This window comes from Hetaerina americana, unplaced genomic scaffold, assembly GCF_022747635.1.
Source record: "Hetaerina americana unplaced genomic scaffold, ioHetAmer1.1.p SCAF_1, whole genome shotgun sequence".
Lineage (NCBI taxonomy): Eukaryota > Metazoa > Arthropoda > Insecta > Odonata > Calopterygidae > Hetaerina > Hetaerina americana.
The window spans coordinates 92,174,497-92,189,917 of record NW_027286069.1 but is presented as its reverse complement, the minus strand read 5'-3'; positions in this window follow the sequence as shown (position 1 = coordinate 92,189,917).

Genomic DNA, 15,421 nt, shown 5'->3' with positions numbered 1-15,421 from the left:
TCCGCTAAAATCTCAGGCGGAATCCCTTCAAATTTCAATTATAAAAGAGAATATTATCCGTAAAAACAGTCTTACTTTTTTCGCAGTATATTTTTCTGTTATAATTTTAAATTAAGATTCATTCCTGCGTAACTATAAAACACCAGTCAGCTATAGAATTACTGTAATTTTTTTCAGTTTCAGCATTTATCTATAACTTACGCACCAGAATCCCCACTATCAACCCGAAGGTCAGTTTGATAGGGGAGTTCACCCAGTACTAGGCGTGACGGCGAGTGAAATTCACACGTCAGGGTAGGGGGGCCAGTTCCTTTCCCTTTCCCTGTGCCGGCTTAGATTTCCCAGGAAGATCTGGTACCCGGAAAATCACGAAGCTTGAATGGAGCTGCAGGTGCCCAGAGAGGCTAGCCCGAGAATCGAACCCAGGCCCTCTTTGGTCAGTAGTCCAACGCTTTACCCCTAGACTACCGCGCCCCATTTATATATATATATATATATATATGTTTATATCTATATATATATATATATAGGCAATTGATTAATTACTTAGGGAATGACTGATTGGAAAATATAACTTTAAATAGTACGAAAACAATGTATCTTGAACCATTTACAGCTAAAATATTTGCGGTGAAGTAACTACCTGATTACAAAATCCTATTATCTAAAAGTATCGATTCCAAACATAATTTCAAAACGATGGTATCTGAGATAATTTAAGACGGAGTGCTTTCTTTTAGTTAAACTGAAATCTCATTCCAACTTTACATAGGGAAAGAAGTAAAATCGGAATGAGAATTGGTCGGACCGACTGTGTTTTTCTTCCTTAAGGAAGAAAAATATTTTTCATAACAAAACATCAATAATCACTTAAGTTAAACTCCACGTATATCAATGGTTTGTTCGGACATCGGTTCCCGAGATCGAGTGCTATGAGTGGCACTCGAACGAACTCCCGAGGTTTTATGTTTAAAAAAGAGCAAAAATGTCATTTAGCCTCCCTTTAAATTCTTTCATGTGAAACTTTCTGTCCTTCCTACCATCCCTCCCGGAACTCCCCAATAGAAAATAAAATACTTCAGACAGGACTGAGTATCTGACTTGTTTTCCTGATTGCGACACACGCGCTATTCCAGGATGAACGCACTCGCTAATCCTACAGGTTTCTGAATGTTGCGCCATCATCGTTGAGCTCTAGTAACTTGAAGCCGTCCCTCGAAGTCATAGGACCTATGTCCAATAGAGGCAATCAAACGCGATAAGAGTGTTTCAGTTCTAGAGTCCTTTTCTCCCTCCAAGGAACCTCTCAACCCGTTGCTGCACAACATCCCAATGAAGTCGGTCCTTTTACGATGACTGATGTGACAAGCCGAGGAAAACAACTAATCCCACGCACTCGATTGCAAATTACTTATAGAGAGAGAGATACAAAGATTACTATTCGAGAGATGACAGATTATAAAATAGGAAACGAACATTTTTTAAATGGTGCAGAAAGTTACGCCTTTCATCAATTTTCCAATGCTACTTAAGGATGTCCTCGACATGAACATGTTTGAATAAATCCAACTGCTTTTATAACCTAATCAAATTTTAAACTCACTGAAAATATGTTCATATTAGCTATGATCATTTAAAAGATGCATACTGATATATCGTACATGGATTTCATGATCATGTATGTAAGTTGCCCGCTACTGGTGTCATGTTCCAACAAGGACCCCGATATATTAAGCGTTGATAGCCATTTTCCATATGAATCGAACCAACACCGTTTCACAAAATTACAAATTATGCAATTAAATATTTGCATTACTACAATCAACACAAGGCCAATTGATTCGAATCCTTGAATTATGGGTGAGTAGTTTTATTTCCAATTATTCAAATTGCTCCGGATTGCGTGAAATCGCCAAAAGGTTTAATTTCATCTTGTAAACAACAAAACTACCAATGTGTTGCAATGTCACCTACTTTTCTGTCAGAAAAGAGAGATCCCGTTAGTAACTTCCTCGGCATCAAATAATTAAAGGACATTAATTTGTTTTCCATAGATTTTTACGGGTATTCTACGAGAACCTATAATTAAATATTTTCTCTGTCTAAGTATCGGCAAGTGTTCATTAATTTTCTGCAGCAAAGATTTTAACATTTTTAATGAAAATATTTTTGTCGCCATACATAAAACTTATATAATTTTTGGCAACAAGTGCATTGTAAAATTATATCTACGATATTTAAATAGCCTATTGCAACACACAGCTCTTGATCTAAAGTGATACGTATCGTGAACATGCAAGATTTTTTCTTGAAAAATACAGCATTTCCTTTTTTCACGTGTTTAATATCGTAAAAATGGATAAAAATATTTATGAATTCCAATTACCGAGACCAATGGAGAGAGAGCAATGGCTACAACGACAAGACTCCCCCTTTAGAAGAAGTTGCTGATGAATTACCGAATATATCATTCATATTTCCAGTGGTATCAGAGTATCATAATTTTGTATTCTGATGCTTAATGTATTTCATTATATTAAAATGCTAAAGGATACGTCATCAATATTCAATGATAAAAACTGCAAGGTGTGCATATCACTTTACGTGGATAAAAAATAGTCTCTGAGCATAAAATGTAGACAATATATTTTCACCCATTAAAACACCATACGTTTTGCTGATATTTTGATACCTTAATGAGTAGTTTGACACAAGGAAGATTAGGTTATTTATTTTATATCTCACTACGGTTTATTAATACGGCCTGTTTAAACAATTAAGGATGCACGAGTTTGATTAATGGTGAACGTAATTCAAAACGATAGCAAATGAGCAACATTCGTGTTTCGGTCTCTGTACATACCTAAGGCATACGTCACTGTGAGCATATTTTAGTTTCTGACGCAATATGGTAACGACATACGTGCATCAAAACAAGGCATTTTATCGACAGAAAATTTTGGAAGACGGATAAGATTGAAAGTGAAATGCATGCTTCAAGATTGGATCGGATGAAATAGAACATGAGAGTTAACCTACATAAATGGACTAAATTAGATCCCGCCAATTTGACTTATAGTGTTCAAAAAAATTAAAGATTTACAAGTCCGCCATCTCAAGAAGCCTGTCCATACACAAATCCCCCCCCTCCCAAAATTGCAAGCTCCCACTCACTCCTCCGAACCCAGCACGAGCTCATCACGAAGCTACTCACTCCGACCTCCTCCTCCGCGCACTTGACTAATAACGTCACGCCGCGACCGCAAGGCAAAATGTTTCCAGTCTCTACGCCCACTTGAAAGTTTTTTTTATTTACACCTCATGTCGCATCCTTTTTATTTATGCCTTTCATTTTCTCCGACGCAAGTGAAAGGGAAATGGGATCAGTCAAGTCGCCAGCACTGGTCTCGAAACGAGCAGTTCTCCGGAGAACAAAAGAGACGACGCGAGAGGAGGGACCGACACGAAAAGACGAGGAATCAATGGAGTGAAAAGAAGTCGAACGCAAACATATTCACCCGGGCAGACTCGCTTAATGGTCACGATTCAAATACTGAGAGTTTTCCGTCCACTGCCACATGCGTAAAGAAAGGATGAAAAAATTATGATATACCACTGGTTAGCATAGGACAAATGTATAATTTTGAACAATCCTTCGTCTAACCTATATAAATATTAATATCACATACAAGCTGCAGCATTATACGATCCGAGGCTCTGGTAATCTGCCAAAAATTAAAGAATTCCAGCGGTGTACTTGGAGAATACCACATTTTGAAGAAAATTCGTGCTGATTACAAGGTTTTAATCATACCTTTATCCAACTAAGTGTAACGAAAAAAGATTGGAAAAAAAGAACAAACTAAATTAGGAACAAAAAATAAATGCAACACAAACTATAGGCTGACAAAAACATTCTTAGCATGCGCGGCATGTATTTTGGACCCATCTGATAAAATGTAAACTGAGTCATTAGATAAAGCTAAAAGAAGAGTAACAAGATAAGAAAAACGATTTTTGTTCACATATTACCCTAAAATCACCAACGTCGTTTCTCCTCTTCTTACAAGGGCTTCACATATTAAGTTCCACGCTTCCAATATAATTCTCGGACTCATTCCCTCCGAGTCAACAGGCACTTGAATGACCTGTATTGTCAAAATTATCACAATAAATAGTTATGAATTGAGCAGTGGTCATGCTAATGATTGTGCGACCCTTTTACTACATTCAAAGCAATGAATCAGACTGCTTTTGTCTTATCAAAGGAGGACAAATTACCAAGGGTTACTCGGTTATTATGGAATCAAAGATGGAAACCTCTCAAACAGTGAAGATGGAAAGCCAAGAAGAGAAGTCAAGAAAGGTGCAGGATGCTTACAAGTGAAATTGCTTCTTTCGCCGAATGGGTGTCAAACTATGAAAAAATGAGCAAAATAATAGTCCAAAAAACAAGATTTTACACTTTTTTCTCTTCCTTAGTTCATGATAACAACAATTCCAGCAGTCAGACATTTTTTCCCTTCCAGGATATTTTCTAAAAGAAAAGGAATTAGAGCATAACCAAATAAAGAAAATTTTCAAACATTTTCTAAACGCGAGAGAACTAAAAAATGTAATAAGCTTACGCTTTTTGTTTTTCGGTAGTCTTTCATCAGTAATATGGAACAAACATGCTATAAATACGTGACATATATTACTGCTGAAATATTAAAAATATAGCATTTTGTTTTTTTTATTTAACTATCGAATAAATTATATTTTGATAGCTTTTAATTTGTTGTCATGACAAAGTTTAACAATCAAAGGAGCACAAATTCCACCGATGAGTTTTAATCTAACGTTAGACAATTTCAAGCTTTTTTTCTTCCAAATTGTGATGAAAGAAACGTTGTCCAACCAATATTGGTAATGAAGAGCCACCAGCTAATGAACCAGGGACATATGATAAATTAAAATAACAGAAGGGAAGACAGCCATAAATGAGATTCATAAACATGATCTAGGCATGCTGTGGAAAATGCGGTAGGTTTAGGGGAGTACCCAGGCACAAAAAGATTTCAAGTGGATATTGAAATTAATTCGTGGGGCATGGGAAAGATGACCAAAATCAGAGGTCAATACCCAGGTAAAATCGGGAAGTCTAGACACCCTGCCTAAAACAAAAAATATCAAGCAAAGATTAATAATCAACCCATCTACAAAAAATATGGGAGTCTCAAATGAGCGTAAATAATCAGTCGGACGGGCAAAAGATGACTTCTTTCCCCGGCTTCTCAAATCTTTTGCTCGTGGGTGAAGACCCACTGAGGCAGAATATGTCCCGAGGTGTGCGTTCGCGCATCTGCCGGTCTCCTAAAAACGTTTCTTTGATGTGTTCATTCCGCTTGCATGAAAAATAGAACCGATCGCTCCAGATTGACGTTCCGAGCGTAAGTTTTTCAACACCAATGGCACCCAGAATTTATGACTGGACCAACGGGGAAGACTCAATCACTCTTTTCGAGGCATCCGACCTAGCACACGTAATTGCACAGCTATGCTGCTTTTCAATCGAACCGCGGGATTGAGGACACGTGAATCAATTAGTCAAAGAAAGAAAAAGAGTGGGGAATCATTGAGTCCTTTTGTTCATCGATACTTACACCAAATTGCGACGCACGGAACCGGAGGTCACGCGGTGAATTAAAAGACGAACAACACACATTGTTCGGGAGTGACAAGGAGAGGGAAAAAACAGAGGAGCGAGCGAAAAAGAAAGGGAGCGGAAGATAGGTGGAGGAATACGAATTCACTCACGCATCTGCTCGCGAGGGAAGGAATAATGTGTATGTGCAGGTATACGGGACGAGACGAGGGGTGGAGGGCGGAGGGATGTCGGGGGATGGAAATGGCGAGATCACTTCGGTTTTTCGTTTTTGGTCCCCAAGTGGACGAACGTGATGGATTGCGCGCGTATCCTCCCATTCATTTGTCATACTCGACGACGTCGATTTCCGACGGGAGCACCGACCACGGAGACAGCTATCCATCACGGTCGCCGCGACGGCTCGAGCGGCAAAAGGAAATCATAAGCGCCCTAATCGGGCAACGGTGTAGTACCATAGGAGGAAGGGGGGGCGAAGGGGAGAAAGAGGGTGAGGCAGGACAATCTGGATAATCGGAGCAGGCGCCACAATTATTCTCCTATTATAAGCCATGATTGGGCGCACGTGCGTACCTGAAAGAATTTGGGGAAGGCGGAGTGGGTAAGAAGTGACTCATAACTCGAGTGTCGGAGTACGAATCGTCTCGTATCTCTTTCATAATTTACCCCTTGTTGAAGAATGAGACAAGAGAATGCGACACTCAATAGCACAAGCGAATTAGATCAAGATTATACGTGACAGGGAATAAGAGAGTGGGAGGGAGGAATTTAATTTTCCGTCCTTAAAAGGCTCGCTGTTTTCGGGGGTCTGGAGTAAAAAATCGCCAAAATAAAGAGTCGCATACGGCTCTCATGTAATATATACTTACTAGCAAGTTAGAACGCCTTACTGAATAATAATATGACAGAAAGGAATTAATTTTTGAGAAACAGTATATTTTGTTTAGCATTTTATCATTTCCTCGTGTCAGTCTGGAGCATTAATCTAACTCGACAAGCTAGAAAAAAACGTCGCACTTCCTTTATATTCAGAGACTACTGATGGCTTCTCGATTCCATACTACATTTTAATTTATTACACCCAAGGAAACATTTATTGCACTAGTCATTAAAACATGCAAAATGCACCTACCATCATCATTAAAAAACTGGATTCTAATTTGAATTTATTAAAGTAATCTCTTCCTTCGCATTTAAATATTTACTAATAATCACTACCTTCGACAAATTTAAGAACGGTAGCCATAAAATTGCAGTTCATTTAACATGAGAAATTTTCGGTATACCATTGATTTTACCTTTAATTTTCACTTTTTGTAGTCCGCTAAAAAAAATGGAAACAAAGTTGATGAATCGACTCGATAGCGGCAATGAATATCAATGTAAAGCATCATTGGGTAAATATTTTTTTATTCTTGATTTATGCACATGCATGAAACGTTTTTCGTTGGCATTTCCATCATCCACATTCAAATTGCATAACAGAGAGAGAGTAGACAAGTTTTACAATATATTCCGATATAATACATACCCCCTCCTCATTTGAAATAGGTAAATGAGGTGAACTAATGAATTTCATTACCAATTCAGCTAGTCGATAGCGCGTGTAGCCTTTTTTTGGGGAACTGTGGATCGCTCGCGACCACCTGAGTCCAAACCCAGCAGTTTCCGTTTGCCCATCCGAAGATAACCTTTTTGAAATAACAAAACAGTCCACACTCGCGGGAGATCGAACGAGGATTTTAGTTGTTATGCATTGGCTCTGCGTGACATGCTTCTCTCATCGAGAATTTGAAAAAAAAGGAGCGAGTGGGAGGGGGGAAGAAGAAAGCAACGCATCAATCGCTTGAAAAAGATGAGGCGACCACCCGGGATGCGGAGAGAGAAAAGGAGTGAGGGAAGGAGCACCCTGGACTGATAGATGAGCATCACGCTCCGCAAATCTCCACACGGGACGATACACACACACACAGCGGATGTATGGATTTTGTTCTCTCGTTCAGTACGCATCTAGAATTCTTATGAGGAAGGTAGAGGTGGAGAGGGAGAGGGAAGGAAACGAGGTAAGAACGAGAAGAAGGAACCGCTGCGGGAGAGGATGAGATAGAGAGAAAAATAATAGATTTCCCTGCCATCATGTTTACGGGGTGCAAAGCTGCACCTGATTCGGGGACTTCAAAAAAGCAAACGGGAGAGAACAAATTCGATCATCCCTAAACTAATCTCACAAAGTCTTCCCCCCTTCCCATCCCGCGACCTCCCTCCGCAGTGAGCTCGCCAGACCCCGATAATGGCGCCTGTGTCGCGCGTCCCTCCGAAGAATATTTAAAAGGGCTGAAAAGGAGGGCGTCGGGCTCGGGGAGGGAGCTTGAGAAGATGAAATGGTTAAGTAGGACTAGAGGTGATAGAGTTGGGATGAGGCGGCACGGGGGAGAGGGAACTTCTTATGGTAAGACGCGGAAAGAAAGCGAGGGATCCGCGGTATGCCGCTCTCGTGGAAAGAAAATAACACAGAAGACAGGCATAAACGGAACGTAATTCTAGTCTCACAGTCGTAACAATATGAGTGAAATGCCTTACCGCCTACGCTAGAAATACTCCAGTAAGTCCGCTCAAATTCATTCCGCGTTCGCGAGTGAAATCCCTGGGAAACCCTGCATACTGGCTTGGGTAAATTTACGGCGAGTAAATCCCATCCAGCAGAGTTCACGAGTGGTCGGGCACCGTAATCATTATCGTCTCAAAAAGACGGGAAACTTGAAATGAAATTCTCAAAATAAGGTTGAAATCCATAAACGAAAGGAAAGAGACAACTTACTCATTAATGAAGATCGACGCAACCAAAACTGTGCAACCCAGGATCGACACGACGTGCCCCCAATAACCCCCGGCCGGAGCAGAGCCGAGCGAAAGTTTGGAGGAAAAGGTAACAATTTATTAACTGAAGGGCTCTAAGAGGTTCCATGCTGCGCTATTCCATTTCGTTGAAACTGCGTAGAGTTTTCTTTATTAGAGACATGACTTTCCCCACGCGTTTTTATCATCCAACCACTAAGATGTAAAATGATTCTTTACGATATATCCCAATCTATATTCAGTCTTCGCCCGTCCCATAGAGACGATAGCAAATGATGAAAAGCAACAAGTAGCGTGGGTAGGCCATATTCGGATTTCTCTCCTCCCTTGCCCCTTCTCTCCTTTTCTCTTCACTCTGTTTTTCCCCCTCCTTCCTCTACCTTCCCCGATTCCTATGAAGAACCACCGAAATCGTTCCTGCTACAATGAAGACGAAGGAGGAACTCTCAAAGCAGTCGTTTTATTCCGCCTTTCCTGCCTCAACTCAACATTTCCAGGATTTTCAATCCTCACGTAATGTTACCTCATTTTACTATTGATGGCTTACTTTGCATGACCCATTTGTCTACCTCGGATCAGCCATCACTAATTTTTTTCCTTAAGGTTTCAATTTTCCCATTAAATAATCGATTTCATTGGATGTAACAATTGGGAGGGAGGGTCAAATCCTTGAGTTTAGGATTCTTGCAATTACTTCACTACGCCATACTACCATACGGTAGTTGCAATAGGAGCCCTATAAGTTAAGCTGAGGAGAATTGAAATTTCGTCGATAAGAAATGGCCCTATTTTGGCAAATATTGTGCCACTCCACTAGTGAAGATTTAGGCTTGCGTCGCAGCAAGACGATTTTTTTTCTTCTATTCACTTAGGCCAATTCTTATGACGTCTCGGGAGGATCATTCTGTTGGGGCACCATTTGCTCTGGCTGATAATACAAGAAGGATCCCTGGCGGTGCATTAATACGCAAATTCTCACAAATTTATCTTCACCTTCAACTTCCAAATGCCGCCATAAATCAATGCGTTTTGCATGAAAGATACTTCAACGATTGTACATTTAAACAATATTTGCTCAATACACAGCCTTGTGCTCAATGATTTATAATCCTTAGGACAATATTAGCATTTAACCTTCTTAAAACTCATGAAACTCTCTTAAAAAGTTTATAATGAAAGGGTTCTTGCACCATGAAGAATACACGTTAAAATTTAAGTAACCAGTATATTTTCAAACTAAGTAACGAGATAAGGATTTATGACGTATTTAAGTGCGCATTTAAGGTGTAGATGAGCATCTATTTTCCTTAAATATATTCTTGGAGCAATTCCTCCACGCTTCTACTGGATATTCCATGTTACTATAATATTGCCATGTCGAACAATATATACAGTATTTTAAGTTCAAAATAACTAAAGGTAGGTAAAGTCTGCAGGGAGAAGGTGGGTTCAAGATGCTAAGGAAGTAAGTAAAAAGTTTCTCTAAGTTGGCAGACAAAATTGAATTAAGTATTTTATCCATTCAAGGAATTGAAACTGCAATTCGCGACTGCGTACATATATTCCTTTGTAAAATAGGAAGAAACAGTGGGATATTTGAAAAAAATACCAGGTCAGTAAAATGCTCATTTAACTATCACCTCAATCTGACGGTAGTGCGGAAATTTCCGCGGAATAAAGATAAATTTTTACTTATAACTGGTATGAGAAAAAAATAGTTTCCTTCTCTGCTAAACACCACCCTAAAACTCTCATCACACAAAACGTTGGCTGAGATATAAAATTATAGGTGAAACGTGCACAAAGGTTCAGCTCTCAGAGAAGGAAGATCACGTAAATGTGAAATTCCCTCCCGACGACCTATGAAGGACTCTTATCAAGAGGGTAGAATCATACGATTCCTTCAATTTGTTCCACACATTCATCCAACACCATGAAGAATGGAGAAAGAAACTTCCGCATGAAGTTTTGATAGAGTGAACTCCGTGGCAGCAATACAGGGGAGAAGAAAAGGAATGATGTGAAGCCTTAAAGAAGATAGAAAGACATGAAAAAGTAAAATGAAGTGAGTGAAAGGAAAGAAAAGGTAAACAGTTACTGGCACAAAAGAAGACGCGGCAGCTACGAATGAAAAATGATATTTATTTCCTGTTATGATTCTTATTCAATATCGTATCATTATTTTACGAAAGAAAAATGAATTAACTGCTTTTACCAAATTTATTAGTAGATTTACTTTGATTCGATTATAGGAAGCATTTTAGCTCAACCTTTGCCGCCAAAACATGAAACGCGAGACTATTTAATGGGATTTTGCGTTACGCAATGATTTACTGCAAAGATAGATCAATGTAAATTCCCTTACTGGAAAAGAATACATTCATTTTTGAATATGTTGAATAAGTTACCAAAAGGTTATCAAATAGTTTTGGAAAAAAGTTTTCTAGAATGTCATAATTTAAAAACAACATTTGATAGGTAAAATATTGATTACGAAAGATATACGAGTACTATTAGTATTCACTAATTATACGAGTATAATGAAAACCTTAGAGAACCTGTTTAGTTTCCGGGGATATTTATTCGTAATACGGAAATTCACTTAATATATGTATGTGTTACCCTGTTTTCGACGACCATTAGAACTTTGCGTAACAAAACAATTTGAATGAATCTATAAAAAGAATAACAAAGGTTTCATTTTACTGAAATAACAGTAATATCGAATACCCAATATTGATAACAAATACGCCATTACTAAATTCCCAGGGAGACCGTTTGGTAACCAAATAACAAAAGAAACTGATTTCGTCAATATCACATAAGTCATCCCTTAGTGTATGGTTTCATAATATCAGTAGCTTTAATGACTATATTTAAAAAATTATCAACTGAAGGCTAAAGGTAGAATAACGAATAAGGAATGCTGATTCAAAATACTCCAAAATAAGAACATTGGCCCAGGAGAAATGATATCATCTTTTCCCATTGTCTAATTGCCACTGTCATCCCCTAGCAGTGTTTTCTTCGAACAGGAGATAAACCAAGACATAAAGCTTATGATTATAGAAACTGCTTCTTTTCTCTTATTGCCTTGGTATATTTAACCGCAAGTGCTAAATGAGACGACCGTCATGTTGTAAGAAAGTAACCATTCAGTTGGAAACAAGTGACTCAATACTTTCTTCTGTTGTTGCTTGACGAATAGCCATATTTGTCAATTTCACGCGGTCAAATTTTCTGCCATAATAAAATTGGGAAATCTCATATTAATATCTAGATGTACTTGGTGTCATAATAGTAGACTTGCTCAATTTCAATTGGCTTATTCGGTCCCATTTCCAGTGATTGAGTTAAAGGGGATTCCATGCTGGTTGCGAAATTTTGAAACTTTTACGAAATTAAATATTTTACAAAAACCTTTCTGAGACCAAAACCTAATATCCTTGAGTATGAGTTAATATTTTATTTCATGAAACATTGGATGACTCAAAATATTTCCTAATGTTTAGTGCAAGGAAACGTTGTCCGGGAAAAATTTGTAAGAACATTGTAATAATCGTATATGTATTTTAAATTTTTAATCAACAAAATTAAATATTGACACTTTCGGTGAGCAAAGTTTTGCGCAAATATAATTAGGTCTTCAATCATTACTAACTACGTGAAATATAATTTTTCGTATAGTTTATATCAAAAGCTTTCGAACTACCACAAAGTCATCATCACATATATGCATAACTGCATACATTGTTGCTAAACACTTAATAGAACGGAAAATGAAGTTATAATATCGGTGGAATATACAGATTTGATTGTTTTATATTTCCATAGTCTTTCATTCTGTAAAAAAAACAGGAACTAGTGCAATATATGCTGTGTCTATGCCGACCAATTTTCCCGCATTAGCAAATTTCGTTCCGAACAAAATACCAATGGAAACTAATTGGCTTGCTTTTGGAAGATAACTGCTTAATTACTTAACATTTTATACATAACAAGGGCCATAAAAGAAAAAAAGAAAATCTTCCCTCTCCAGGAAATTTTCACAGGCGATCTCCTTCCGTAAACCTTCTTGTAGATAAAAATAAGGCAGGCAAGTAGATAGATGTATTCGAAAATATTTTAATGGCGATCACGCGACGAGAAAAAAATCTTTGCTTAAGAAACTCTTGAAAAGAGCACCTCAAATCATTCTCCTTCGCAGAATATCATCCTCGGGCAGGAGAGGAAGATTCTCGGAAAAAAAAAAACATACATGACTCCTCCTCCGCCGCCCCCCCCCCCCACCCGTCCCCTAATTCCGGGGGCGGAAAAGCGGGCCACGGCACGCCATCGATGAAAAATTCAAAATCCACTTCTCTCGCGCGTTCAACCCTTTGCCTTCTCATCCCCTCAGGTCCTTTTTCTCTCTCCTTTCCTCTTCAAACAAGGAGCTAAAGACAATGTTGGAGAGAGGAGGATGAGGTAATACAAAAGAGACGAAAACTGAAGCTCTACCCCCTCCAAAATGCCCATTTTGCTCTCCTTTTTCTCCTCTCCTGACCAAAATTCATGCAGATAGAAATGATGCCTTAGAGGGAGGATGAGCGTCAATTAAATGGTACTTTCAGTAGAGGCATTCATGCTGGTGGAGAGAATGCTATCTGGTTATTTAAAGGCAAAATACCACAAGAGGCGAATCTCTCTCAGCGTCGAGCGAGTACTCGACGTCGCTGATGGTGGTTGGCGGTGGCTTGGCAAAGATGGACAATTAGTGAGGATCCGAAAACAAAAAGAGGCTACGAATTAATATGCGACGATCTAAACCGCGACCCTTTGGGAGCCGCAGAGATACCAAAAACAATAAGTCGAGGAAAAACGGGTATTTAATCCAACCAGTCGCGAATATAGGTTAAGTAAAGAACATGTTAAATACATTAACATTGAGCGCCTTCTGCATAGACTTCCTTTCTTTTCACAAAATGGGAATCCTTACGTCTTACTTTAGAAATTATACATCTAATGAAATGTAATTTCCGTGGCTTGCTTAGAAAAATATCCAATTGGACAATTTCAGTAAATAATTAAATACGACTTTTATTTCCATCAGAATCCTAAATTGATCTAAAACTCTTTCAGCTATTTTTTAAACATAGGAAAGTAAAATTATACCTCCATACCTAACCTCCGAAGTGATTGATTATCTAACAGTTGACATTACTAATATTCCTGTTTGAACAAGCACCAGACTGATGGTGATCAATTCATGAAAGAGAAGATAAGATATAAACAAACATTTATGATTAAGTACTAATATTTGAAGCTGATTATACATAGGTAAGAAAAAATATTAGGAGAATAAAATTCTTTTATTTCATTGGATTTTTCAATTAATTATTTGTAATAATATTTCACTTTTATATTAAACTTCATTTCACTTTTCCTTTTGGGCGAAAATGCTCCAGTATAGGTAAGGGTAACAATGAAAAAGATATCTGCCTTTTTGGGATCCACTTGAATTCTCCTGGTTCATTGTCCTTCATTCTGTATCACTATACCCACTCCGCTTGAACTCCCTCACGTAGGTCCCGATTTCATACTTTAACTCTTTTTTTGACATATTTACAAATAACTATTACAATTTTTATTCTTCAATACTCTCATACAACTAATTAGAAGAACATCAAGTCGGTGAATTCCTTAAGATCTTTAATTGAATAGTAGTAGTAGTAGTTTTAGGGGAGGCGACTGACAGCTAAGGTCATTTGCACCATTAGGGATGGATGGGAAAGGAAGGGTGGAAAAAAACCCGGCGTCGGCATTAGCCTACTCTTGCCGAAAGGCGCCAAGGGGTCTGCAGTTTAACGTCCCATCCGACGGATGTCGTACTCACTCTCCAGTAGGGATCGGGATGTCACAGAAAAATACCTGCCGCCTCCGGGATTCGAACCCGGGCCCTCTCGGTGGGAAGCATGTATATTAGCCACCGCACCATTCCGATCCCCTCTTTAATTAATTTCCCTTCCGATCAGACCTCCTCAGCTGGTATCCTTTGAAATTTAATTTCTCAGAGCTGGAATGTTTCAGTGCCATTTAAAAATGTGTGCGCAATGAAACTCTGATGGTGGCAGGAGGGAGAAGAAGGGGAGGATGAAGAGGGTACGACCGTTGAAAAGATGGTAGGGACGTGAAAGAAGGGAGCCATCACGAGGTGTCGGCCGAGCAGAAAGGCTTGACGTCGGGATTGACGGTGAGGCGGACGCGAATTGTGGCTGCCGACACATGCGCGCCCGCCCGCGTGGCTCCAGGCGTGCGCGTGCGTGTAACAGACCGAGAGACAAAAAATAATACGTGTTCAGGCTCACAAAAGGTTTTAGGGGAACAAGGGATACTTCATAAGTGTCAAATGATAGATGGCTTCAAAAGTGAAGTTGAAGAATTGATGTAACCCTTGAACGCTGTCGTTCATTAACTGCATTGTTAGAATTATTAAAAATTCCCTTCGATTACACCCCGGTAAGAAATTTATTCCAGCTTTTTCAGCGAGTATTATCGGTTCATCAATTCAATTTTGGTAAAAGAATGCATTGCTATGGAAATTTAACATTCTAACAATTTTAATTCACTCTGGATACGCCCTACAGTTCATTTCGTGGCTCAATACACCATAGAAAGCCGCTCTCGTTGACAAGAATCTGTATAGGCGTAATCCAAGTGGTAGACAGTTGTTGCTTTTTTAATCTTTGTCATACTACGCTAACTCTACTACGAGTTAAAACAGTCAATCTACTGACAGGTGTTTGGGCAAACGGCAGCGAACGGTAAACCCTTGCATTAATACTAAGGTAAGGAGTTCTGAGAGGTAGCGAGAGAGCGAGGAGATGAGAAATGAATCACTGTTTCGAAGTGGAGGCGTTTCGAGGGTTCGGGGCGCTG